This window comes from Mauremys reevesii, linkage group 2, assembly GCF_016161935.1.
Source record: "Mauremys reevesii isolate NIE-2019 linkage group 2, ASM1616193v1, whole genome shotgun sequence".
In the NCBI taxonomy this organism is placed as follows: domain Eukaryota; kingdom Metazoa; phylum Chordata; order Testudines; family Geoemydidae; genus Mauremys; species Mauremys reevesii.
Window position 1 is genome coordinate 111,740,928 of NC_052624.1, and position 25,255 is coordinate 111,766,182.

General features: G+C 40.3%; 1 protein-coding gene across 12 annotated transcripts in view; it reads left to right on the forward strand.

The window, feature by feature from the left end:
• The window catches only part of LOC120396454 (poly(rC)-binding protein 3-like), a 585,054-nt gene that overhangs the window by 24,506 nt on the left and 535,293 nt on the right, over positions 1-25,255 (forward strand). Inside the window, exon 1 of one of the 12 annotated variants that reach the window (XM_039521352.1) lies at positions 15,028-15,060. The exons of the other annotated variants lie outside the window; for them this stretch is intronic. The gene's annotated coding sequence lies outside the window, so the exon portion shown is untranslated. Of the gene's footprint in view, positions 1-15,027; positions 15,061-25,255 lie in introns of those variants that run through there. 12 annotated transcript variants of the gene reach the window in all.

Here is a 25,255-nt window from a genome sequence, read left to right on the forward strand (position 1 = left end):
GTTACCCCACTCCTGGAGTTGTAAAACTCCACCTTTCTTGCCTTTACAGTGAATGTTATAGAATTCCTGCAAAAATAGCCCGGCTTCTTAAAGGACAGGTGAGACTGTAATGCTCCACATCTGAGTAGATGGCTGGATTTACATGCAATTGTGGGCGGGGGGGGAGAAAGTATATATGTATAAGCACTGTTATAATGAATAAGGCTCATATATCAGAGGGGTAGCCGTGTTAGTCTGGTTCTGTAAAAGCAGCAAAGAATCCTGTGGCACCTTATAGACTAACAGACGTTTTGCAGCATGAGCTTTCGTGGGTGAATGCCCGCTTCGTCGGATGCAAGAGCTCATATAATGCTAGCAAGGTACAAGAATTAACATTTATGCCATGACAATAAAATGAGAGCAAGATCCATTCTATTTATCCTTTTTTATTCCTCCTCCTCAACTCCAGCAGAGATGGAAATTGCCTTTGTTTTTTTTTATTTTAGGTTAATTAGGCTTTTGTGGAATATGACGATCCATATGTTCATGAAAAGATGCAATTCCTCTGACACACTCTCTAGTGTACAAGTATTGTGTGTTTGTCTTTCTAGCATGGATGAATATTCTGGAAGTAAACTCACAGCCTGAGTAAACAAGGTGTGTGTGGGGGGTGGGGTGTGCTCAGCCATGTGCATGCGGGACAACCTGAGTCCCAACATCCCATAGTAGATTGCAGAACTGCTGTGGACCAGTGGATCTGCTCAAATCATGGACGCATTATAGAAGCCCCAGCTCATCCCATCTCATTTTCACACCCCTTTGTTCTCCAGCATAATGGGCTGTCATGGTCCATGGCTGCACAGCATGCAGGGGGCTGCAGTGTCTTTCTGCAGCCTATCCCCCACCGGTGAGGAGCAGGGATTCCATGGCATTTTGGCCCTTCCACACTCATGGGCAAGGGTAGAACTTTAACCTACATAATTTAAAACCATGCCTAATGCCTTTTCACAGCAGCAGACATCCATCTGTTGTTTGCATTCCATTTGGATGCCCAGCTGGGGCCAGATCCTGTTCCTCTTGAAGTCAACGGAGTCTTGCCATTGACTTGGGAATAAGATTTAACTGTTGGTAGTTTTGTTTACCCCTTAATCTACCTATTCATACTGTAGGTTTTAATTAACAAACTGATCTACTGAAACTTTGAAATCACATCTCTTTTGTGAATGTTGCCGGGCTTGTGTTAGAAAAAAATGATGATGATGCAATGTATGTTGCATTTCTTTTAAAAGAAATAATATCCTTCCGATCTTTATTTTAATGACCACTTTCTCATCCACTGTTTGTTATGAAGTTTAGATACCTTTGTTACAAAAAGTGTATTCCCAGCATGTCTGACCCAACATAAATAGAACTGCATAAATTTGGGCATCACATCAATTGTTAAAAGAAATCCAATCAATTATTCATATTGCATTGCTTTCTCTGAACTGTGGTGAAATATTTACCTTTGTTAGCAAAGACACATAAATCATCCCAGACATTCCTTATTGACACAGTGAATGCATGAAATATTTAAAAAACATTTTAGTAATGTACCAGTGTAAACTAGCAGAATTTATACCTTGGATTACTTAAATGCTCTTTATGCATTGTACATTTTAAGCTTCTGTTTGGGTCTGACCTGCAGCTACTACTTCACTTTCAGGATCTGTGATAGGACACTATGCTACCACAGAGAGGATTAGGCTGTAGTTGTTATATACTGTGTCAAAACGAAGTGAAATCACACAGTCCAGTGCATAATTCAGAGACTATTTTCAGGAGGATTCCTAGAATGACTGAAGTCTAGGGCTGTCAAGAAATTAAGAAAAATTAATCATGAGATTAAACAATAATAGAATACCATTTATTTAAATATTTGTGGGTGTTTTCTACATTTTTCAAATATATTGATTTCAGTTACCACACAGACTACAAAGTGCTCACTTTATATTTAATTTTGTTTTACAAGTGCTTGCATTGTTTACAAAAAATAGTATTTTTCAATTCACCTAATACAAGTACTGTAGTGCAATCTCTTTACCATGAAAGTTAAATTTACAAATGTAGAATTATGTATTAAAAACTTCATTGAAAAATAAAACCATGCAACATTTTAGAGCCTTCAAGTTGTCTTGTTCAGCCAATAGCTCAGACAAACAAGTTTAGTTACAATTTGCAGGAGATAATGCTGCTCGCTTCTTGTTTGCAATGTCCCCTGAAAGTGAGAACAGGCGTTCGCCTAGCACTTTTGTAGCCAGCATTGCAAGGTATTTACGTACCAGATAAGCTAAACATTCATATGCCCCTTCCTGCTTCAACCACCATTCCAGAAGTTATGCATCTATGCTGATGGTGGGTTCTGCTTGATGATAATTCAAAGCAGTGTGGACTGACGCATGTTCATTTTCATTAACTGAGTCAGATGCCACCAGCAGAAGGTTGGTGGTTTATTTATTTGGTGGTGGTGGTTCAGGTTCTGTAGTTTCCGCATTGGAGTGTTGCTCTTTTAAGACTTCTGAAAGTATGCTCCACACCTCATCCCTCCCAGATTTTGGACAGCACTTCAGATTCTTGAATCTTGGGTTGAATGCTGTAGCTATCTTTAGAAATCTCATATTGGTACCTTCTTCCCGTTTTGTCAAATCTGCAGTGACAGTGTTTGTAAATCAAACATGTGCTGGGTCACCATCCGAGACTGCTATAACATGGAATATATGGCAGAATGTGGGTAAAACAGAGGAGAGGACATACAATTCTCCCCCAAGGAATTGAGTCACAAAAAAAAAGTGCATTAATTACATTTAACGAACATAAGCATGGCCTCTGGAATGGTGGCCGAATCATGAAGGGGCGTACGGATCTTTAGCATATCTGGCACGTAAATACCTTGCAATGCCAGCTACAAAAGTGCTACGCAAACTCCTGTTCTCACTTTCAGGTGACATTGTAAATAAGAAGCAGGCAGCAGTATCTCCCAGAAATGTAAACAAACTTGTTTGTCTTAGTGATTGGCTGAACAAGAAGTAGGACTGAGTGGACTTGTAGGCTCTGAACTGCACTCAAAAACAAAACAGTGTAAAACTTATGTAACCCAAACGAATCTACATGTATAAGTTACACTTTCATGCTAGAGATTGCACTATGGTACTTGTATGAGGTGAATTGAAAAATACTATTTCTTTTATCATTTTTACAGTGCAAATATTTGTAATAAAAAATTAGTGAGCCCTGTATACTTTGTATTGTGTGTTGTAATAGAAACCAATATATTTGATGTAGAAAAACATCCAAAAATATTTAATAAATTTCAATTGGTATTCTATTGTTGAATGGTGCGATTAATTTTTTTAGCCGCAGTTAATTTTTTTTGAATTGTGTGAGTTAACTGTGATTAATTGACAGCCTTAATATATATTGCGTTTTGGTCCAGATTCGTAAGTCTGGCATTAAAGGAGGCTTACTGCTTATATATTTGTATTTAAAACTTGCTGGATAATATAAACTGTGGTCCAGATAGCATAGTATTGTAGTTGATGTTTAGGCAGCTTCATAATTTCTCATGAGAAACAAGTAAATATAATTCAAAGACTGTATTTTCCTTCCTCGATAGCTATTATATTCTCTATTGCATGAAATGCAGGGTTAACAAAAATCAATGTCCTTTTTTATTTAAACTGGATTTGATTTAAATACTAATCTATTTAATTTAAATTTTAAAAAGTAATAGAATATAGCAAACTTGTTAACAATTGTCAATTTTAATTTTAAAATTTAAGCAGTGCATGTTTGCTGCCAAACTTTTAAAGAAAGTCAAACCACTGAGCTGATGGAAGTCATTGGCTTTTTGTTTTTTTTGTTAAGTGCTAAACTAGCTTATGACAGAAGTAGCTTCAGGTAACGAGAATATTTTTCTTCATTTCAGTTCCTTCAGCTATCTCAGTTCAATGACTAGTTCATTTAAAGTTAAGAAACCAACTGGGAGTTAAAAATGCCAGAAACCCTGTTTGTTTTTTCCTCTTCCAATCTATTAATAAAAAAAATTGGTGCAAGAGAACGAGATCTAATTGTTCTAAAATCTTGAAGGACAATGGTGACTTAGAATAATATAATTATATCTAATGTATAGGGATATAAATGTGTGGAATCAGGGACTTTTCGTTTAGAGTTCTCTGAAGTAAATCAAATCTGGGACTCTGATTGGTTTCTAAATCAAATTTGGCTTTTAATCCCTAGCAGAAAGAATGGCACCTTTTTTAATATATAAATCACTTGATCTAAAGCTTCCTGCATTCAGTCTTTATTGCCATAACATTGACTTACTCAGATATGTTTTGCATTATTCCAAACTGCAGATTCCAAGAAATGATCAGAAGATATTTTACCCAGTCAGTGACTGATTACAGCTATCTTACTATTAAACCATAATAAAAGGTTATGGGAAGAGATAGTCAGAACAACTTTGGTGGAACCATTTTCTGTCTGAGAATGTGGTTCTATTGAAATTAGAATATTGCAAAATCATGTCAATTTTGCAGAAATTGAGTTTTGGAGGAAAAATTAGTTCCTGGTTAGATCAGTAAATGAGACTCACCATAACGAAATTTAGAGAGTCTGCATTTGGATGCATTTCTGAAACCTGTGGAGGAATGTACCAAGCCATCTGGCTCTTTGATCACCATGGAGTGTCCCTCCACCACTATATGGTGTTGGTCTATCTCCACAAGAAGACAGTAATTTACTTTGATACCTTCCTCCCAGCTTTTCTTATGATGGACAGCTCTCCACTCTGTTGTCTTCAGGGAGCTGCCAGGTATCTCCACTGTCCCTCAGAAAACCTGTGTGGACCTTCAAAGGACAGGTGGACAGTATATAGCCTTTCTGCATATACTCCAGCAGGGAGCAGCGCAGACTCGTTTCTTCTCACTAACTGCTTTGAGAGAAGCACACAATGCTTCTTCTGAGAAAATTAATGAAAAGAGGTATTAGCTAAGCCAATCAGGTAACCAAAATGAATACCATGTGACTTGTGACCCATAATAAACTCTACCAACATTTTTAAAGTAATGCAAAAAGTTATTGCAGAACTTTTTTAAAGTCAAACTAATAGCAGTACATTTAAAAAATGCACATTTTTCATTTTAAGAAATTAGACTTCCAAGCTGACTTCCTTTTCATGAACACTTAAATGTGGAATCAGACATATTTTGACTCTAAGGAAACCTGGCTATGAATAACTTGCTCAGCTACAGAAATATAACTTAATTTTCATAGTGATCCACAAATTATTTATAATATATATTAATTTGTGTGTTCTGTCTGTGCTTGTTTTTTCTGGAAGTGTTTGTTTGGGGAATGGTTAAGATTTATGGTTTACATTGAGAAAAGCATACCTTGGTCTCTTGTAATATAAATTGTTTGTTTTGCTTTTCTCGTGGCTGAAACTGGTGGTGGAGTGTTACTTTTTGAGTAGTTATGATCTGCTCTGCCTTTCTGAAGTACCACTACCTGAACCGTTGGAAGTTTCTCACCAGTAGATTGAGCAGAAGTATGAAGTTCTTTGTTTAAATTACTTTTTTTCCTAGGGATTTTTTTTTTTTGGAGTCTTATCTCAACTGCATGTATTTCTTTAATAAAGTCTCACAAGGATTCTCTCTAGTATAGAAGTGCCTGGCAATCAAAGTTGGTTTTGTTTGCTATTCTTTCACTCTGTTCATTTTTCATGAGGACTGGCCTCGTTCCCCAATTTCATGAGGAATTTTACAAGGAGATGTGTGTTTTGTTTTGTTTTGTTTTTTTTTTTTCTGAGAAGACTGAAGGATATTGAAATGATTGACTGCTTTTATATTTTGGGCGGGGGTGTAAACAAGGTGGCTGCTAGATCTATGGAGATGTCTGTGTTGATCAGAAGGTTTTCTACAAAGAGGAGTTTGTAAGGATATGTTTACACTGCAATAAAACACCCCTGGTTGTCCCAAATCAGATGACTTGGGCTTGCAGGAGTTCAGGCTGTGGAGCTATAAAATGCCCAATCCTGAATATCTGCATTGCAATTTTATAGCCCTGCAAGCCCAAGTCAGCTGATATGGGTCAGCCATGGGTGTTTTATTGCTGTGTAGAGATACCCTAAGTCTACATAACTAGGGTAACTATGTTGTTGTAGAGTATGCAGTCATTCACTGAAAGTAGTAAAATGTTGACACATTTGCAGAATTTCACTGATTTGTCTGAATTGGAATTTCTTAGGAATATTTGTATACATTTTTACCCCATAGAGTATTGTCTAATGTAGCAATTTACCAATGTGACTTCTGTAGTAGCTGCATCTTGGGGTATGGACAATGACCATTTGTCTATTCGTCACATGTCCCTTCATGCCCTCTCTCTTTCCTACTTATCTTTCTATTCTTTCTCTTCATCTTTTTTTTTTCTGAGTTGTTTTCCATTGATCTCTTTTTCCTTCTCCTGCTTAATTACTCCCATCACCAGACGGCTACGTACTTCTGGGGACAGGGTGTCCATTGATGGTGCAATAGGAGCAAGTCATATGTGCTATTAGGCTAAGCAGGGTGTCATGAGAGCAGAGAAGTGAAGTTTCCAACATCTCTCTGAGCTTGGAGCTCTGTACATGTGGCTTCATTAGGGGATTCTTTAGGAGCAAAGAAAGAAAGGGTTCAAGGAGCCTCTTGCCACTTTGCACTGACTATATTCTCCTGCAGTTGCAAGTAACAGGTGTAGATTTGAAACTTTAGCTCTGCCAAACACAAAGGGCAATATATGTTGCTGTTTCATATTTATATTATTTTAGTGCCCAAATGCCCCCACCAGAAATATAGGTTTCACTGTTTTGGGCATTGCACAAACACTTGGGAACATTTAGTTAAATTCTGGTTCCATTGGAGTTAATGGAAGTTTTGCCACTGACTTGCCATTAGAACATAAGAATGACCATACTGGGTCAGACCAATGGCACATCGAGCCTCGTATCCTGTCTTCTAACAGTAGTCAGTGCCAGATGCTTCATAAGGAATGAACGGAACAGGACAATTTCAAGTGATCCATCCCAGGTCGTCAAGTCCCAGCTTCTGACATTTGGAGGTTTGAGGACACCCATAGCATCCCTGATCATCTTGGCTAATAGCCATTGATGGACCACTACTGCATGAATTTATCTAATTTTTTTTAAGTATAGTTATATTTTTGGCCTTCACAGTGTCCCCTGGCAATGAGTTCCACAGGTTGATTGTGTGAAGAAGTACTTCCCTATGTTGGTTTTAATTTCCATTGGGCAACCTCTGGTTCTTGTGCCATTTGCATAACACTTCTCTATTCACTTTGTACACACCAGTCATGATTTTATAGACCTTTATCATATCTCCCCTTAATCATCTCTTTTCCAAGCTGAACAGTCCTAGTCTATTTATTCTCTTCTCATATGGAAGCTGTTCCATTCCCTAATCATTTTTGGTGCCCTTCTCTGTACTTTTTTCAGTTCTAATATATCTTTTTTTTAAATGCAGCAACCAGAACTACATGCAATGTTCAAGATGTGGGCATACCATAGATTTATATAGTGGCATTATATTTTCTATCTTGTCTCTCACTTTCCGAATGGTTCCTTACATAGTTAGGTTTTTTTTTTGACTGCCGCTACACATTGAACAGCTGTTTTCAGAGAAATATCCAGGACTCCAAGATCTTTCTTGAGTGGTAACAGCTAATATAGACCTGATCATTTTGTATGTATAGCTGGGATTATTAATTCCAATGTGCATTACTTTGAATTTATCAACATTGAATTTCATCTGCCATTTTGTTGTCCAGTCACCCAGTTTGGTGAGATCCCATTGTAACTCTTTGCAGTCAGCTTTGGACCTAACTAACATGAGTCATTTTGTATCCTCTGCAAACTTAGCCACCTCATTGTTTTCATCTTTTTTTATCAACGTTGAATGGTACAGATCCTTAAGAGCACCCTCTTCCACCCTCCACCCCCTGTTTATCTGAGAAAACTATTTCCATTTAAAAACTCTTCCTACCCTTTGTTTCCTATCTTCAACTCATTAGTGATCCATGAAAGGATTTTCCTTCCTATCCCCCAACAGCTTACTTTGCTTAAGAGCCGAAGAGAGGTGAGCGTGGATCTGGCTGGGCAGTGGTTTCTGTAGCCCTATGTTTGGCATATATGGCTAGCATTTAACCCCACTTCTTTCAGTGTATAGTTCTCTGTACATACCCTTGGGTTTACTTTGTGTCTCATTCTGGCGGAAGAAAAGGCTCCCTAGACCAGTAGTTCTCAAACTTTTGTACTGGTGACCCCTTTCACATAGCAAACCTCTGAGTGCGACCTCCCCCTCCTTATAAATTAAAAACACCTTTTTATATATATTTAACACCATTATAAATGCTGGAGCCAAAGTGGGGTTTGGGGTGAAGGCTGACAGCTTGCAACCCCCCCATGTAATAAACTTCCAACCCCCTGAGGGGTCCCGAACCCCAGTTTGAGAACCCCTGCCCTAGACATTTCTTTACCAGACATCAGAAACTAGCATATTTAGCATGACTGTTTATTTCTCACATACAATCTTCTGCTAAAAGTTTAAATTCCAAACAAAGCTACAGTACCATAGGAGTGGCCCAGAAATAATAGATAGATGGACATTCCTCCCTTCCTTGTTCTCAGGTTTTTCATGACTGATGCAATCACAAATAGCCCAGTAATACTATATGTCCGATCAGTGTATGTGGTGGTATTTTGCAGTTAGGGTTGCTGCACTTCACAGCATGCCTCTCAGTGAAATGAAAGGGATATCACAAGCTTGCTTTTCAGCTGTGACACATACCACCTTAGCTGTGGCGTGTCTCAGTGGTAAAACAACAGTGTGACATACTTTCAATACACCCAGAGGCATGTCACATACCATGAACTGCTGGGGTTGCCTCTCATATTCTTTATAAGCCGTTTCCATTTTTCTGTTTCCTCATGTAATACATCTGGAATCTCACCTCTTGATGGAATTACCCTGATATAAAACGGGTATGAGTGGGAAGAGAATCTGGCCCACAGCATTTTGAAGCAGTTAAATGAAATAAGATTTTTTTTAATGTATTGCTTTGAATTCTATGTTCATACATACTGCATACAGGTATTGGACCAAATTCTGCAGTGGAGAGGCGCAAAATGGTAGTTTTAAGATTACATAGGTAAATTTAGTTACTTTCAAAGGCGTAAATCCAAATTAGCACTGAGCAATATAGAACATACAAAATCAGACTTCAGAGGATGACATTTCCAGGCACAGTGTGTGGGGGTGAGATTTGTATGTCTGAGGTGGGCCAACAGTCACAAAGATCAGTAAGACAGCCATTGAAGGCCAGCCCTGCACCCATTGAAGTCATTTGGGGTCTGATCCTGCACAGCTGAAATCAGTGAGTTCTGCTGTTAACATCAGTGGGAGCAGGTGCAGCCCTGGGGAGTCCAATTTTGAGACACATAATTTGTCACCCATCCCTGTTATCCCAGCATTTAACAAACCTATCCTAGATGACAAAACACCTAAACAGTAGGTGCTGACTAAAGTCTGTGCTGACTTACTGCTCATTCAACTTCATTGGGCTCAGTGCACAATTTGGCAAAGGTGGTGAGTGTAATTAATTCACTGGCCTATACGCCTAAAAATTCCCCAGAGAGTAACATAAATCGTAGTGATGAATGTTGGATAGAGAAATTTACTACTCACTGGGTGGGTCTAAGAAATCTTTATGAAGGCAAAATTCCAGTAAATAGTGATCAGCTACTTAACAAGTGGGAAGCTCATCAGGACAATACCTCACAGTCACGTCCAGTACTGGACAATTCACAGCTTTCCTTTGTTTAGGCTGACTTATAATTTTTTAAAAATCTTTTCATGTTTATGCATTAGTTTCTTCTCTTCCTGTTAACTCTCCTCCCCATCAGTACATATTTAGTGTGAGTTCAAACCTATCTGTTATATTCCTCACAAACATGATTCTTTCGCATCCTTCTTACACGTATGCAGTTCTATTTATGCTTAAGTTCTTAAACGTTATCAAACCCTTAAAAATCACATCAGGCTTTTATCAGGCCTAAAATATGCCTTCACTGCCCAGGGGCGGCTCTAGATCCCAGCGCGCCAAGCAGGCGCTTGGGGCGGCCATTTCCCGGGGGGGCGGCATTTGACTCCGGTTGAGCTCCCGCCGTCATGCCTGCGGCAGGTCCACCGGAGCCCGGAACGAGCGGACCTGCCGCAGGCATGACTGCGGCGTGTCCCGTCTTCCCGCGGCTCCGGTTGAGCTCCCGCAGGCATGACTGCGGCAGGTCCGCTGGTCCCGGGCTCCGGTGGACCTGCCGCAGGCACGTCGGCAGGAGCTCAACCGGAGCCGCGGGAAGAGGGGACCCGCCGCGGGACCGGGGAAGGGCGGCGCAGCGCTCCGTGCTGCTTGGGGCAGTGTGATCTCTAGAGCCGCCCCTGTGTGACACTGCCCCACAATGAGGTACTTAGTTAGCTGTAGATATGCTTTTAACTGCTAGTCTTTACCATTACAACATATTTTAGAATAAAGTAAGTAGTAGTAGGAGATAACGTATGCATGAGACAACTCATATTTACAAACTGTACTTCAAAATAATAAACCATTTTAAAAAATAATATGCAGGAAAATGGTCCCAAATCCATTAAATGTTAATTGACCATAAAGCCATTTTTAATATGCTATTATATAAGCTATGGAAGCTGCATCCTTCTATGGGAATAGATAAGTCATGTGAACGTACATCAAGCCAATTATTTGTCTCATTGATTAAAGTTAATTTTCTCTAAAGTCTCAAACCCATCCAAGTATTTATTTTATGAGCATGATGCAGAATGGTTGATCTGTATTACAACAATTATCAAGTGCAGAGAGCTGTGTTGATACAATGATAGTGTTGAGTATTTAGGCCTGAGCTTTTCAAAGCTCCCTGAAGAATTTAGATACCTAATGCCCATTTAATGTAATGGAAACTGGACAACCAGGTTTCAGAGTCCCAGCCCAAATGCTTAAATCCCCACATAAAACATTTTAAGTTCCCCATGGCAGTGTCAATTTGGGCACATTGCATATGTGGAATATGGTATACTACTAAATAAAATCTCCATTAGAATTGCATTAAAGTTGAGAACACATACTGGTAATTTAAGGTAATATATATTACATGGGAGTTGTAACTATTTAAGAAAAAAACATCATTTATCAGTCTAGGAAAATTAGAATAAGAAAACCAAATATGTTAAGGTAGCTAAATACACAGGGCACCCAAATAACTTTAACTGTGCCCCTGTAGTGAGGACATGCCTTAATCATAAACATGTGGATATTTCATTTTGGTGTTTTTGGAGTCCCAGATTAAACTTTTTTTAATTAGATTTTTTTTTCCACCCTCATGTCATCACTACTTTCCACCATGAGATCACTGCGGACACCAAAAAAAACCCTCAAAAAAACTACTGGGTGCTAAATTTCTTAAAGGACATTTTTAAAATTAATTTCAACTCTTCAGCTAGTTTAGTTAATAGATATTCATATAAATTCTCAGAAAACTCATTCTATTCTCAGAGTAAGTGCTATATTTTTAAGGAGGGTATGCTGTAGTTTTCAATAGTGGCTGAATCACTTCTTTAAGTGTAAAGCTCAACCCAGCTTTACCTATGTGGAACTGTAGTAATCCCCTCCATAATGTTCAAAGTGGCGGAGTTTAAGTAGGATCCTAAACTTTTGAAGGTTTGAATCTCTGTGCATTTAAATTCTCAACCTTAGTTTTGCATTGATACACATGTGTGGTTTGGGGTTTTGTTTTTTTTCCATTTAATTTTATTTTATTTTGGAGTGACTGGAGGAGGAAGGTAGCAAGTAACCCCAGCTGGATCCCACCCAGATTTGTAATCTACCGCAAATTCTGTTCTCTAACAACCCTCCATCCTTTCCCAATCTGCCCACATTCCAGAATCCATACCATACCATGGAATCAAGCCTGTGACCACTTTTCATTTTCAGGTCTCCTCCCAACCCCATCTCATCAGAGGACACAAGTGTGGGTTAATACATATGCAATGTGTTCACTTTTGGGGAGATTGCTCATCTGTACACGTTTTTATTGTGTGATTTTTAGTTGGACAATTAAATATACAAAATTGCCACTGGGAGGACAATTGAGAGAAGGTGAGGATGCAAGGATTTTTTTTAAACTGAGAGGAGTTTCTAAAGTATTTTTTTTCACCCCTCTCTCTTTCCCTTTTACAAAGCAGGAACCTGGGGGTGTAGCAGGTGGTAGGGGATTGTGGGCTTGTCAGCTGAGGGTATGCTGGAGAGGGCTTTTCTGACTGAGTGTGCAATGTTGTAAGCTGGAGAATAGGAGAATCTGGAATGTTTTCTGCAGCTAAGATGGAGTTGTGTGTTTGTTACAAGGGGATGACTATTTGTTCTTCCCTTTCTCGCAACTTCCAGCTGCCAGTCTAAGAGTTTATGCAGCTGTTGAGTAGGGTTCTTATGGGAGGCTCTGGGAAGGAGGGTTTTGAGGGCTTTATAAGGGTATGATGAGCAGAATCTAGGACCGTTTCTGTAGCTTGGCGGGGAAGGGAGGGTCATGAATCTGAGTGCCTGCTCAAGGATTTAGAAACAGAGGAGTTGGGAATTATTATTTAACAGGGCAGTCATGCCATTTCTCATTCAAATCCCATTTTGAAAGTTCTAGGACACATTGTTCTAAAAGGCATTCAGAACCATGGAACATGCAGGGCGAGATCCTCAGATGGTGTAAATCAGTATAGTTCAATTGAAGTCAATGAAGTAACACCAACTTCTACCAGATGAAAAATATGGCTAGTAGTAATTGAAATATATAGGTGGGCAGCAAAGAAGCTGTCAAAACTTGCTGGACCTCTTCCAGTGCTTTTTAAATTATTTTCCTTTTGGTTTAGTTGCTGCAATTTTCCTTTTCAGAGAAAATTAGGTGTACCTAATCTACCATTCAAATGTATTGAATCAGGAATATATGTAAATTTTTTTTAGTTGCCATCTATTATGATGATACATGTAACAAATCTCTCTATCGTTTGTGTATCTTTATATATGTAAAAAACACTCCCATACATAGATGACTGGGTGTGTATAGAAAACAAATTATTGACTGGTTGAGAAGGAATTTGCAGTAAATAATACCCCAAAGGAGAAATTGGGCATAATATAACAATCTTGGGAGCTAAAGCAGAAGTCTGAAGGTAGTATATCCACATAAAGAGAACAATTTTTCCCCAAAAGGCAATAAATTTTACATCTTCTGTACATGGTACATTAATGACTTTTCTACCTATGAGGAGAAATTTTGTTGTAACACAAAAATGTGTGATAGAGAATGAATCGGGGGATCGTCTGTAGCCTCAGAAAGACAGATTCTGATGTCACTGCACTGATACTTGCATTCCAAGTTTTTGTGTGATGTGTTTGCAATTGTGTAGCATATCTTGGAATATATTCATGTCACTGATTTATACACATCTGATGGGGAACTACTTGGTGCTTTAAAAGGAGACTGTAAACTTGTCAATAGTAAGTTATTCTAATATAGAATGCTGGATTATGGGGCATAAAATTTTATATTTGAAGTGTCTTTAAAATCTTCTTGAATGCAGGAATCTGCATCTACTATTTCAAAATCTTTTGAGAGGGGACAATATGGCCCCTTTTTTTTAAAAAAAAAATTTCCCTCCAAGTTTCTCCCTCACTCTCCAGTTGAAATATTAAATAGCTATGTCCCTAAAAATGTGGATTTAGACTAGAATGTCTGCCTTGACCTTAGTGTTGTGACACAAATGTAGAGACAATGAACTTAATATTGTATCTACATTTGATTTAAAAATTTCCTTTTGCCCCATGCCTGCTATCTTGTATTAGTATGCATTTCTAGTCGTATCTAAGGTTACTCAATGTGTTCCTTTTCAGAATATAACTACATGAAATATAAAAAACAGTTTTCTGTAATACAGTCAGTTAATTAGGCCCCTTTTTTAATGTTGTATCAATTGTGTGCTTTGAGTTCTTTTATTGGACATGGTATAGATAGGAAATCCCTACTGACACATTACCAGCCTGGTGATGTTTTACTAGTTCTGGAATGCTGCCAGGTAGTATCAAGAGACTGGCACCCCTCAGCTTTCAGTGTTTTAATGCTGGGCTTAGTAAACCTCAGACTTGTCTGTTCAAATTCCTGGAGCTGGAATATGTCTCAACCTGTGTGCATGCACAAGAGTGGAAGAGCAGAAGGCACCTTTCATCTCTTTGCCTTTGACCAGGGACCAGCCACTGTGTTCTACATGTATTCGTATATTCTCCAAAGCTGGGTGATGGCGGGGGGAGGAAAGAGGTGGCCCTGCCTCCTTACACTCTGGCCAGTGGAGCCAGATTGATGTGTGGAGGAACACATGCTGTACTGCTGCATAGGCTCCCACATTTCATGTGCTCCCCCATGTGCCCCTCATGGAATTCAAGTCAAGTCAACCAGGCTGTCTCCATGGACTCTGTGCTTTTGTGTAGCTCTCTTACATCAAATCCCTCATTGGCTGTGACTTAAAGGCCATAACCTAGTCCCCCAGCTGTTGCTATAGATAATACATTTCCCATCGTCCCTCAGATTATACATACTCTAATTTTGCAAATACAGCATCCTTCCTACTGCAGCTACCCCCCACAATTGTGTGGACCAAATGATGTGCTGTCATCCTATTGATGTCAGTGTGGTTGCATAAGTGTAAAATCAGCACCATATTTGGCTCTATTTTATTTACTAATCTTATTACACTGCCAGATTTTCTCTGTTCTTCTAGCTGTCAGCCTCTTTCATTGCAGCTTACACCCAGCTGAAAGCAAAGACTAGTACTGGCACAGCATGTGTTCATCGGTAGACAGGTCTGTAAGCATGACATAGCCAATGTATTCCCGACACATCCAGCCATCTCCACTCTGATTGGAGTCTCATTAAGTTGCAAGGTACGCTATCCCAATACCCCCATCTCAGTAACTTTTTTTTTAATATGTGCTTGAATAGTGTTACATCCATCAGATATTAACTCCACCTCATATGATGAATATAACTTGTAGATTTTGATGTTTTCTAATGCTTCATTTAGTATGTCGGCATTAGACACGGTTTTTGAATACTCTAAAAGACCCTTGAAATCACATCCTATGGGATCTATGTGATGATTTCTTGAGAAACCACTCTCTTCAGAAACAAGTGAAGTCTACGTAGCACTAATGGATTATGGATCAAATTGATAAGCCATGATATTCATGCACAGCATGTTGGGGATGGGGGGGAGAGTCATGTGTCTCTGCAGGGGTTTGACCAAATGAGTTGCACTCTAGAAGTCAATGGAAACTCCATTTGCTGTAAAAGGGCTTTGTATCTGACCCTAAATGTGGAAGTAGCACCTTTTTTCCATTGAAGTTCATGAAATCATAAGATGCTCAGCACTTCTGAAAATCAGGCCACTTATTTAGGCTCCTAAATACATATGTAGTGGAGTTACCTAATTTTACATGCCCAAGTTTGAAAATGTTAGTTCATTTCACTATAAACGTAATAGCCTCTATTTTCTAAGAAAACTACAATACATTGAAAAAAATGAGTAGTTTAGCCCTCTGGATTACAGATGAAGAGCACTACCTAGATAATCTTGACACTTCATGTTTGCATGAAGTTTGTTGCAAAGATAAAAAACAAAACAAACATGCAATTATTGGTTAAGAAAAGCATAGAAGTTGAGAAACACAACATAAATGGAATCAGACCATGGTTATTTAAAAAAACTGTATGGAATAACTGGACCTCAGATTCAGCATGGTACATTTAAGCATGTGCTTAAAATTAGGCATGTGATAACCCATTTTTTATTATTCGTGCTTAATGTGCTTCAAAGTACAGTAACTTCTCATTTAACGCTGTAGTTATGTTCCTGAAAAATGTGACTTTAAATGAAACAATGTTAAGTGAATCCAATTTTCCCATAAGAATTAATGTGGGTGGGGGTTAGGTTCCAGGGAAAAACTTTTGCCAGACAAAAGGCATTATATACATTTTAAACAATTTTAAACAAGTAATTTAATACAGGTATGAGTTTTTTTTAAACAAACAATTTTAAAGAAACAATTTAATACTACAGTCATCACTGCTGAGTATGAAGCTTGGTTGAGGTGGTGGAGTCAGAGAGTGGAAGAGGATGGATTGTCCAGCTATTCCTCTTGCTGTTCTTGCAAGCACAGGCACTGACTTTGCCGGGGGCAGAGGGCTCAACTCTCAGCCCATCCACTCCACCCCTTCCCCCAAGTCCCCACCCTTGACCCGCCTCTTCTCCCCTCCACCTCCTCCCCCTTTACTTCACACGCTATGTCCTTGCTCCTCCCTCCCCTCCCTTCTGAATGCTGCAAGCCAGCTGATTGCCATGGGCAGGAGGCAGGGGAGGGATGGGGGAGGCGCGCTGAGTCCTCGCTGAGGCCTCACTTCATTGCCTGGGGCAATCAGCTGGCTTGTGGCATTCAGGAGGGAGGAGCAAGGAGCGAGGACTTGGCACGCAGCCTCCCCCTCTCTCCCCCCACCACCGCCTCCTGCCTGCGGCAATCAGTTGGTTTGTGGTGTTTTGGGAGGAAGGGGGAGCCTGCGTGCTGAATCCTCGCTCCTCTCCCCTCCCTCCTGCCTCCTAAATGCTGTAAGGCAGCTGATTGTCGGGGGGAGGAGGGGGAAGGCGTTGATCCGTGGGAGTCTGCTGGCAGGTGGGAGGTGCTGTGGGGACGGGGGAAGAGGGCATAGGGAGGCTGCCAGCTGTGGAGAAAGCAGGTAGCCAAACAATGTAATAGTGGAGCATTGCACAACTTTAAATGAGCGTGTTCCTTAATTGCTCAGCAATGTAACAACATTAACTGGGACGAATTTAAGTGAGGAGTTACTGTATTTATTAGAGGTTGAATAGTAGTGAAACAGAACCTGATGCAGAGAAAGTTCTTTTTAGGTTGTCAAAGGAGGTGAGGTGGACTGCTCTTTGTGCACACATGAGTGCCACTCAAGAGATGAGTGATAGTCCATGTGATGATGTAAAGTGTATATTATATAAGTGATTGGGGGTTCATGTGATGTTGAGAACAGTAGGACAGTTGTTGCACTTTTGTTATAATAGTCCCCTTCATATGAATATATATATATTTTTGAAGTGATGTTCTAGTTTAAAATAAACATATAGAAATATATAGGAATACAATACACCTTCAGGATATTCCAGTTACCTTAGATGATGAAACTTTACCTCAGTGGTTCCACCACATTAGATATTTCTATAGGTAATACAAGGAATATTGCAAATACTTAAAACTGTAGAAATAGAATGCTTTAAAGTATGATTGATCACTGTAGGACATTCAGGAAGATACACAGGTCAGGAACAAGCCTGCAAAGCAGCCAGGTGTAGAATATAACACACACAACACATCTTATATAAGAGTCATGGCTGTTTTTAACTAAGTATTCATACAGCAATGTTTAAACTGTCAATTTTCAAGAATCCAATGCTAAGGAATTTTTTTCTAAAACTATTTTTGTTGTAGTCTTATACCTGTAAGACAAATGATTTATTACACTGAGTTGTTCCGTCACAGTTTAGGGCAACTGCACCTGTATTTCCCATCAATAGTCCAGCAAAGGCACCTACTCTCAAGCTTCCAGCTCCCCAGCTGTTGCCTTTCTTGGGTGAAGACCTGTGTTTTCAAGGATAAAAATAGTGTAGATGTTCCCATTTGGGTTGGAGAGAGGGTAGGGACTGCTTCCTCATAGACTTTTAAGGACCGATATCTATGTGATATCTAGTCTGACCTCCTGGACGTTACAGGCCACAAAACTTCACCCACTCCTGTAATAGACCCCTAACCTCTGGCTGAGTTGCTGAAGTCCTCAAATCAAGGTTTAAATACTTCAAGTTACAGAAAATTCAACATTTATGCTAATTTAAACCTGCAAGTGACCCATGCTGCAGAGGAAAGTGGAAAAAAACCCAGGGTCTCGGCTAATCTGACCTGGGGGGAAATTCCTTTCTGACGCCAGATATGCCGATCAGTTGGACCCTTAGTATGCAGGCAAGATCCACCAGCCAGACACCTAGGAAAGAATTATCTGTAGTAACTCGGAGCCCTCCCTATCTAGTGTCCTGTCTCCAGCAGTTGGGGATTTGCTACTGGCAGTCACTGATGGGCCACATTACATTATAGGCAGTCCGTCATACCATTCCCTCCATAAGCTTATCAAGCTCAGTCTTGAAGCCAGTTAGGTTTTCTTTCTCCTCCGTTGCTTCCAACTGATAAGTCCCCAACTTATAGCAAAAATTCTTGTTAGTCCCTAAATGCATGGCCTTATACTTTGCACTATTAAATTTCATCCAATTTCTGTTACTCCAGTTTACAAGTTCACCCAGGTGGTCTTGTATGATATTCCAGTCCTCCTCTGTATTGGCAATACCTCCCAACTGTATGTCATCTGCAGATTTTATTAGCGCGCTCTCTCACTTTTTGTGAGGTCAGTAATATGCATGTTAAATATGATTGGTCTCAAGACCAGTCCCTGAGGAACTCCATTAGTAACCTTTCTCAAGTCTGACAATACAACTTTCAGTAGTCGCCCTTTAACCAGTTCCTTATCCATCTTTCAACTGTCATATTAATCCCCATTTTCTCCAATTTAACTAATAATTTCCCATGTGGAACTGTATCAAATGCCTTACTGAAATCCAGGTAGATTAGATCTTCTGCATTTCCTTTGTCTAAAAACTCAGTTATCTTATCAAAGGAGATCAGGTTGATCTGGCACAATCTACCTTTTGTAAAACCATGTTGTATTTTATCCCATTTACCAGCCATCTCTGTCCTTAACTACTTTCTCTTTCAAGACCTTGCATACAATTGAGGTCAAACTAACAGGCCTGTGGTTTCCTAGATCTCTTTATTTTATTTTATTTCCCCTTTCTTATACATAGGAATTATATTAGCAGTTCTCCAGTCATAGGTTCTAACCTCCAAGTTTACAAATTCCTTAAAAATCCTTGCTATTGGGCTTGCAATTTCATGTGTCAGTTCCTCTAATATTCTTGGATGGAGATTATTCAGGCCCCCCGATTTAGTCCCATTAAACTGTTTGAGTTTGGCTTCCACTTCGGATGTGGTCCTCCATATCCTTGTTGCCATTAGCCACCCTGCCACTACACCTAGGCTCTTCATTAGCCTAATTAAAAGCTGAGGCAAAGTATTTGTTTTAGCTGTTGGGCCATGCATCAATAATCTCCACCCTCGGCGCTTAGTGGTCCCACTTCTTTCCTTGTTTTCTTCTTCTTTATATGGCTATAGAACCTTTTACTATTGGTTTGCATTCCCTCCAAGCTTCTGTGGGTGGCGGGGGACCCTAGACCTCTCTGCTGCTTGTGGGCAGTGGAGAACCCCCTGCAGCTGTCATGGGTGATGGGGGAAACCCCAAAGCTCCCAGCCTTGGCAGGTGGGGTGGGGGGAGAGGTGTCTAGGAAGCAGCGGGGGGGAGGACCCTGGAGCTCCCAGCCACTGGAGGTGCTGTATTCTCCCTCCTTCCCTATTTTGTCAGAGGTGTGTGTATGTGTGTATATATAATTTTTTTTTAAGTAAAAGTTAGTGACAGGTCACAGGCATCCATGAATTTTTGACTGTTGCCAGTGACCTGTCCATGACTAAGGCTAAGGTTTTATCATGGATATTTTAATAAAAGTCACTGATGGGTCACGGGCAATAAAGAAAAATTCAGGGAAGCTCCTGATCTGTCCCTGACTCTTTTTACTAAAAATATCCCTGACAAAATGGGGAGCCCAGCTGTGGGGTCCCCACACCACCTGCAGAGGTTGGGCAGCTGCAGGGGCTGCTATGGGGGGCCCCCACCACCCATGGAGGCTCAGAGCTCCAGGGTACCCCCACCACCCGTGGCAGCTGGGAGCTTTGAAGGACCCCCAGAGCCTGCCGCAGCTCAGAACTCTGGAGGCCCCGCTGCCCTTGGCAGCTCAGAGTTCTGGGGTGCCCCTGCTGCCCATGGTGGCTTGGAGTTCCCGGATCCCCGCCACCCACAGAGGCTGGGGGATGGGGGGAACCCTGCAACTCACAGCTGACTTCACGGAGGTCGCTTGAAGTCACAGATTCTGTGGAAACATCATAGCTTTACTCATGATCACTCAAATTAAGGTGGTTTTCTACAACCAGCTCTTCTATGAGGTCCTTACTACTTACCAATACCAAATTTAACATGGCATCACCTTTTGTTGGTTCGTCAACTGTTTGATGAAGAAATTTGTTAGCCGTCAGAGGAATGAGTTCTGGAACAGCCTCCCCATATAAGCTGTGGGAGCAAACAACTTAATTATTTTAAGAGCTTGACAAAATTTTGAGTGGAATTCTATGACAGGACTGCGTGTGATTGGGGGAAGGGGGCGGCAGGGTGCCGCAGCCCCGAGGGTCCCTTCTGGTTTCAGTTTCTACAAGTTAATGCTTCAGGGCTTCAGCTGGTTGCCTGAAGAGGTGAAAAAGGAATCCTCTCTGCTTCTCCCCCTCCCCCCAATATATTTTGGAATTTGGTGGGGTTTTTGTCATCTCCTTTGAGGTATCAGAGATGACCGCTGCTGGAGATGGGACGCTGGATGGGGTGGGTCAGTGCTCTGAGGGGGCGGTGAGCATGTGCATGAGACTGGCCAAGCAATGTCTAACTGATCACCATATGTAGGGTTGGGAGGAATTTCCTCCCCCAGGTCAGATTGGCAGGGATCTTGGGGGATCTTTTGCCAGACTCTGCAGCATGGAGTGTGGGCCACTTGCTGGGATTATCTGGGTACCTTTTTTTAATTCGATTCTGTTATTGCAGGGGCCTTGGGCATTGATGCACATTGGTCTCTCCTGTCTTCTGCCTGTGTCACATAATAGTTAGTCTACCATAGGCTGCAATACTTTGATCTAATTTGATTGCTGGGAGATCAAACTAGATGGTATGTTGGTCCCTTCTAGTCTGAAACACTATGACTTTATTTTAACACAAAATATTAGTCACTTCTTGTTTACTTGAATTCAGGATTCTTATTTTGCCCTTTTAACATTTAATAACCATCTTAAACAGACTGTAGGGTCACAGCAGGTCTGGCAACCCACCTGCCATTTAGATTGTAAAACACTCTGGGCAGGAACCATGTCCCCTTTCTACCTGCATGTCTTCCTAACTAGCTCTGTAGTGTAGTCCAGGGCCGCCCAGAGGATTCAGGGGGCTTGGGGGCTTCGGTGGGGGGGCCCGCTTCGGCGGTAACTCGGCAGTGGGGGGGTCCTTCTGCCCGGCGGAAGGACCCCCAGCCGCCAAAGACCCAGAGCGGAAGACGCTCTGGGGGCCTGGGCCCCACAAGAGTTTTCCAGGGCCCCCAAAGCAAGTGAAGGACCCCGCTCCAGGGGCCCCGAAAAACTCTCGTGGGGGCCCCTGGGGCAAATTGCTCCCCCCGCCCCGGGGCAGCCCTGGTGTAGTCCAGTCCCTTCCAGGACTCGGGGAGACCCTGTGTGGTGATATCAGGCAGCACAAGCTTTGTGTAGTTTGGTTATAACACAGAGGACCTTGCCTTTCTAGTTTTCTGTCAGTCCTGTTTCTGCCCTATTACTATGGATGCACCAAGAACAATATTGGTATTTAACAAATAATATCAGTAACCGATTAGGTCTGAGCTGGTAAGTGAAAGAATGGCTTTGCAAATGATTTTTAAAATGTACATTTATATTACAATTAAGTCTCTGCATACACTATTGTTTATTACCTAGACGACAAACTTTCCAATTAACTTTTAACATAGACTTTTTTAAAATTAATATGCTTATTGTAATGCATACCACTGCTGCTGAAGCTTTCTAAATAGTTTGTGCAAAATTCTGTGCCTGCCCCCCACTCCTTTGGGGCATTATTGTAAGTATGACTGTAAAGTCCTCGGTGAAGCTACTTTCCCCTTATTAAAGTAAGTAGTTAAAATATATAGTGGCAGAGCTCTGTAGGGTATTATCTTGATACTTGGATGAGACTGTCAGACTGGTCAACTGCAGCTGTGAAGCACAGTCTGACAAGACTTAGCCAGCTAATTGCTAAAAATCTTTGGGGACATCTCTGAAATCCAGCTGAAACATTTTCACATTCACACTATTTTAAAAATGTCTTCCAACTGAAAATACATTGAGTCAGATTCATTGCTGGTGTAATTCTTCTGCAGTCAAGTGGACCAACTCCTTCTCTGTAATCCTGGTTAAATTCAGAGTAATTCCCACTGAAGTAAATGCTTCAATACACGCCATGGAAACGAGAGCAGAATTTGTCCTAATGGAGTTAAACTAGAGATTAATTTGGCCCATTCTTTGTATTGTATTGATTTGCCTAAACATGTTTCTCAGTCTGCAATTAAGAATGTAATGTAAAATCTATTAGTGAGAGATTATATTGCCAGAAAATTTGTGTTTTGGGTAGGGTGTTAATAATAATTGTAAAACACTTTGCAATGAGAGAGTAGAGTTCATATGATGGGCTGTTCTGGCCCAAGAAGCTTTTATTTGTCAGAGGTATTGTGCAGGCTCATTATATTTCAAGTGTTTGACTGTAGAATTCCTATCCACCATATTTCTTTCACATGGAAAACATGGTACAGTAGTAAAATATAAGGAAATGTTATATTATGACCCACAGCATGAAAGCTTAGATTCTACATTGTGTGCATGTTTTCCATTTTATTGAGTTTATATATTTTTTTCAGTTTTTACAGTGATACAGGTGCAATAGCTGAAACAGAAAATCAACAGTAGGACAAGAATCAGTGCTGTGTGTGTGTATAATCTATATATTACTCTCGCGCTCTCTCTCGGACAGGAACTCTCACCCCAAAAGGTGAGAGATGGCTTACTTGACTTGATTCAATATTGTTTCTGTCCCTTCCCCAGCCTACACCCCAATGCAATATTGCCATTCCTTGCCTTCTAAAGCATGTACTTTTCTCTTTAAGAATGGTATATAATACATCTGGTGGACATTTCTGTGTTGGGTGAAGAACATGGTTTATAATGCATCATTCTCTCATTTCCTGGCTAGAGCTACTGATGTGTGGATATTCTTGATGTGTGATTACCTCATAGATTTTAGGTTTGATTTAGGTGGCTTAATAGAATCATAGGACTGGAAGGGGCCTTGAGAGGTCATCTAGTCCAGTCCCCTGCATTCATGGCAGGACTGTTATCTAGACCATTCCTGACTGGTGTTTGTCTAGATTCTACAGTAGGTTCAGTTGAATGCTCCCTTCCATTATACATGCTCCTTTCAGATAAATGTACATCTCTGGTTACAGTTGTAAGCTTGAAATATTTTAAACTGTCCAGTCTAAGGTGTGTGTGTATATAATATATTTAAAAAAACATGGCAGGGAGATGGTGATGCCATCAGCAATCACTGTAGTCTTTCTACAGTCTACTTGGAGTCCAGAAGCAACTGCCTGAAGTATTTTGTTTTGAATTAATCCAATCAGTAGGTGGGAGATGAAGCAAAATTTATCAGCTATATTTCTAGTCTTCATCCAATAGAGAGCTGCTCAATTCTGAATCCCAACCACTCTTGGAGTTGGAAGGTGAAACATAAACTGATGAGATACATATTGCAGGTGCTCACTATGTACAGTCATGACCCCTTGTATTGAGGTGAGGACAAATGTTGCTTCGAATGATTTTTGAACAGTGAACTTCTGGAAAGAAAAAAATGTGAAAGGAGATCCATATCGTGCAGAAAAAAGGTGGTCAATCTATGAATTTTCAGAAAGTCATCCCTGAGAAATGTCTTGCCAGTTGTAAATGAATCCTTTTATTATTCCTTACTCCTATACAAGCATGTGAATGGATCTTTCATGATATATATGGTAAGGGGCCATTTGGGGTCACTGTTCATCAGATATTTAACTCCTGAGTTTATGTAGGTATAACCATCATCTACCTATAAGCAAACTAAGAAAGATAACAAAAGGGTGAGATCAGAGCCTTTCTGATTAAATATATTTATCTACTGACATGTGCATTGAACAATTTTGTGATAAGGCACAGATGGAAAACAAGGTGGAAAACATATAAATCAGAAGACTCATACCTCATTCATGCCAGGATTTTCTTAGTGTTTTGATTGCAGTGTGTGGCTTTTTCCCCCTGCCAGAGGAAATTGAATATAATTTCATTTCCGTAATTTAAACACTTGGAGAGAAGCTTTAATAGGGAGGCTATCAATGCTTGGAGGATATATTTTGCAGGGCACCAGCTTAACTATTTCTATTCTTTCTACTGGTGACCACTGCATTGAGTTTCATGTCTGGATGTTAGCTTCTTGAGTCATAACCTTTTCTATATTCTGTATAATAATCCTCAATTCAGATATGTACGCTACTAAGTATCTGAATAGTTTCCCAGTTTTGAGCTGGAGGACATCTACATATCCAAAATTTTGGGTATGTAATGTAGCCACAAGATATCTTTAAGAATAAGTGAATGCCAGTTCTCACTTGATAGAGAAGGCAACCATAGCTAGTTGTATATTTAGAAAATTTAACAGAGGTGGTAGATAAGCATACTAGCACATAGAGTAATATATGCAATCTGGAATTGGATGGATGGTTAGGAATCCCCTTAATTTCTGTTAGATTTTTTTCAATGAAAATCTAGAGGTTTTTGGTTTTAAATTGAACAAGGTAAGCAAAAGCATTAAGCAAACTCGCTTGCTGAAGAGAGAAGGCACTGGATTATTCTTCTGGTATTTACAAGAGGGCATTTGTGCAAATTGTCACCTTAAAGATCCATTCTACACAATTTTGAGCAACTTCTTCTTTCTGAGTGCACTCGGTGCCCAGTGACTTGTGCTAGTTGCTGATGGTGGTGGTACTTCTGCAACCAGCACTGCTAGTTCTAGATATGTTCATTCTATCCTTTCAAATGTTTTCACTGCCTTTTAGTACTAGGAGCTATGTGAGAGGCACTTGGTGACTGTTTGTTTGTTTCTTGACCAAGAAATTCTTCCTTGTACAGATCCCACTTTAGCTGAATAAGCCATGAATTAAGTTTGATTGCTAATATCTTTCTGAATTCAGAGGGCCTGATTCTCCAT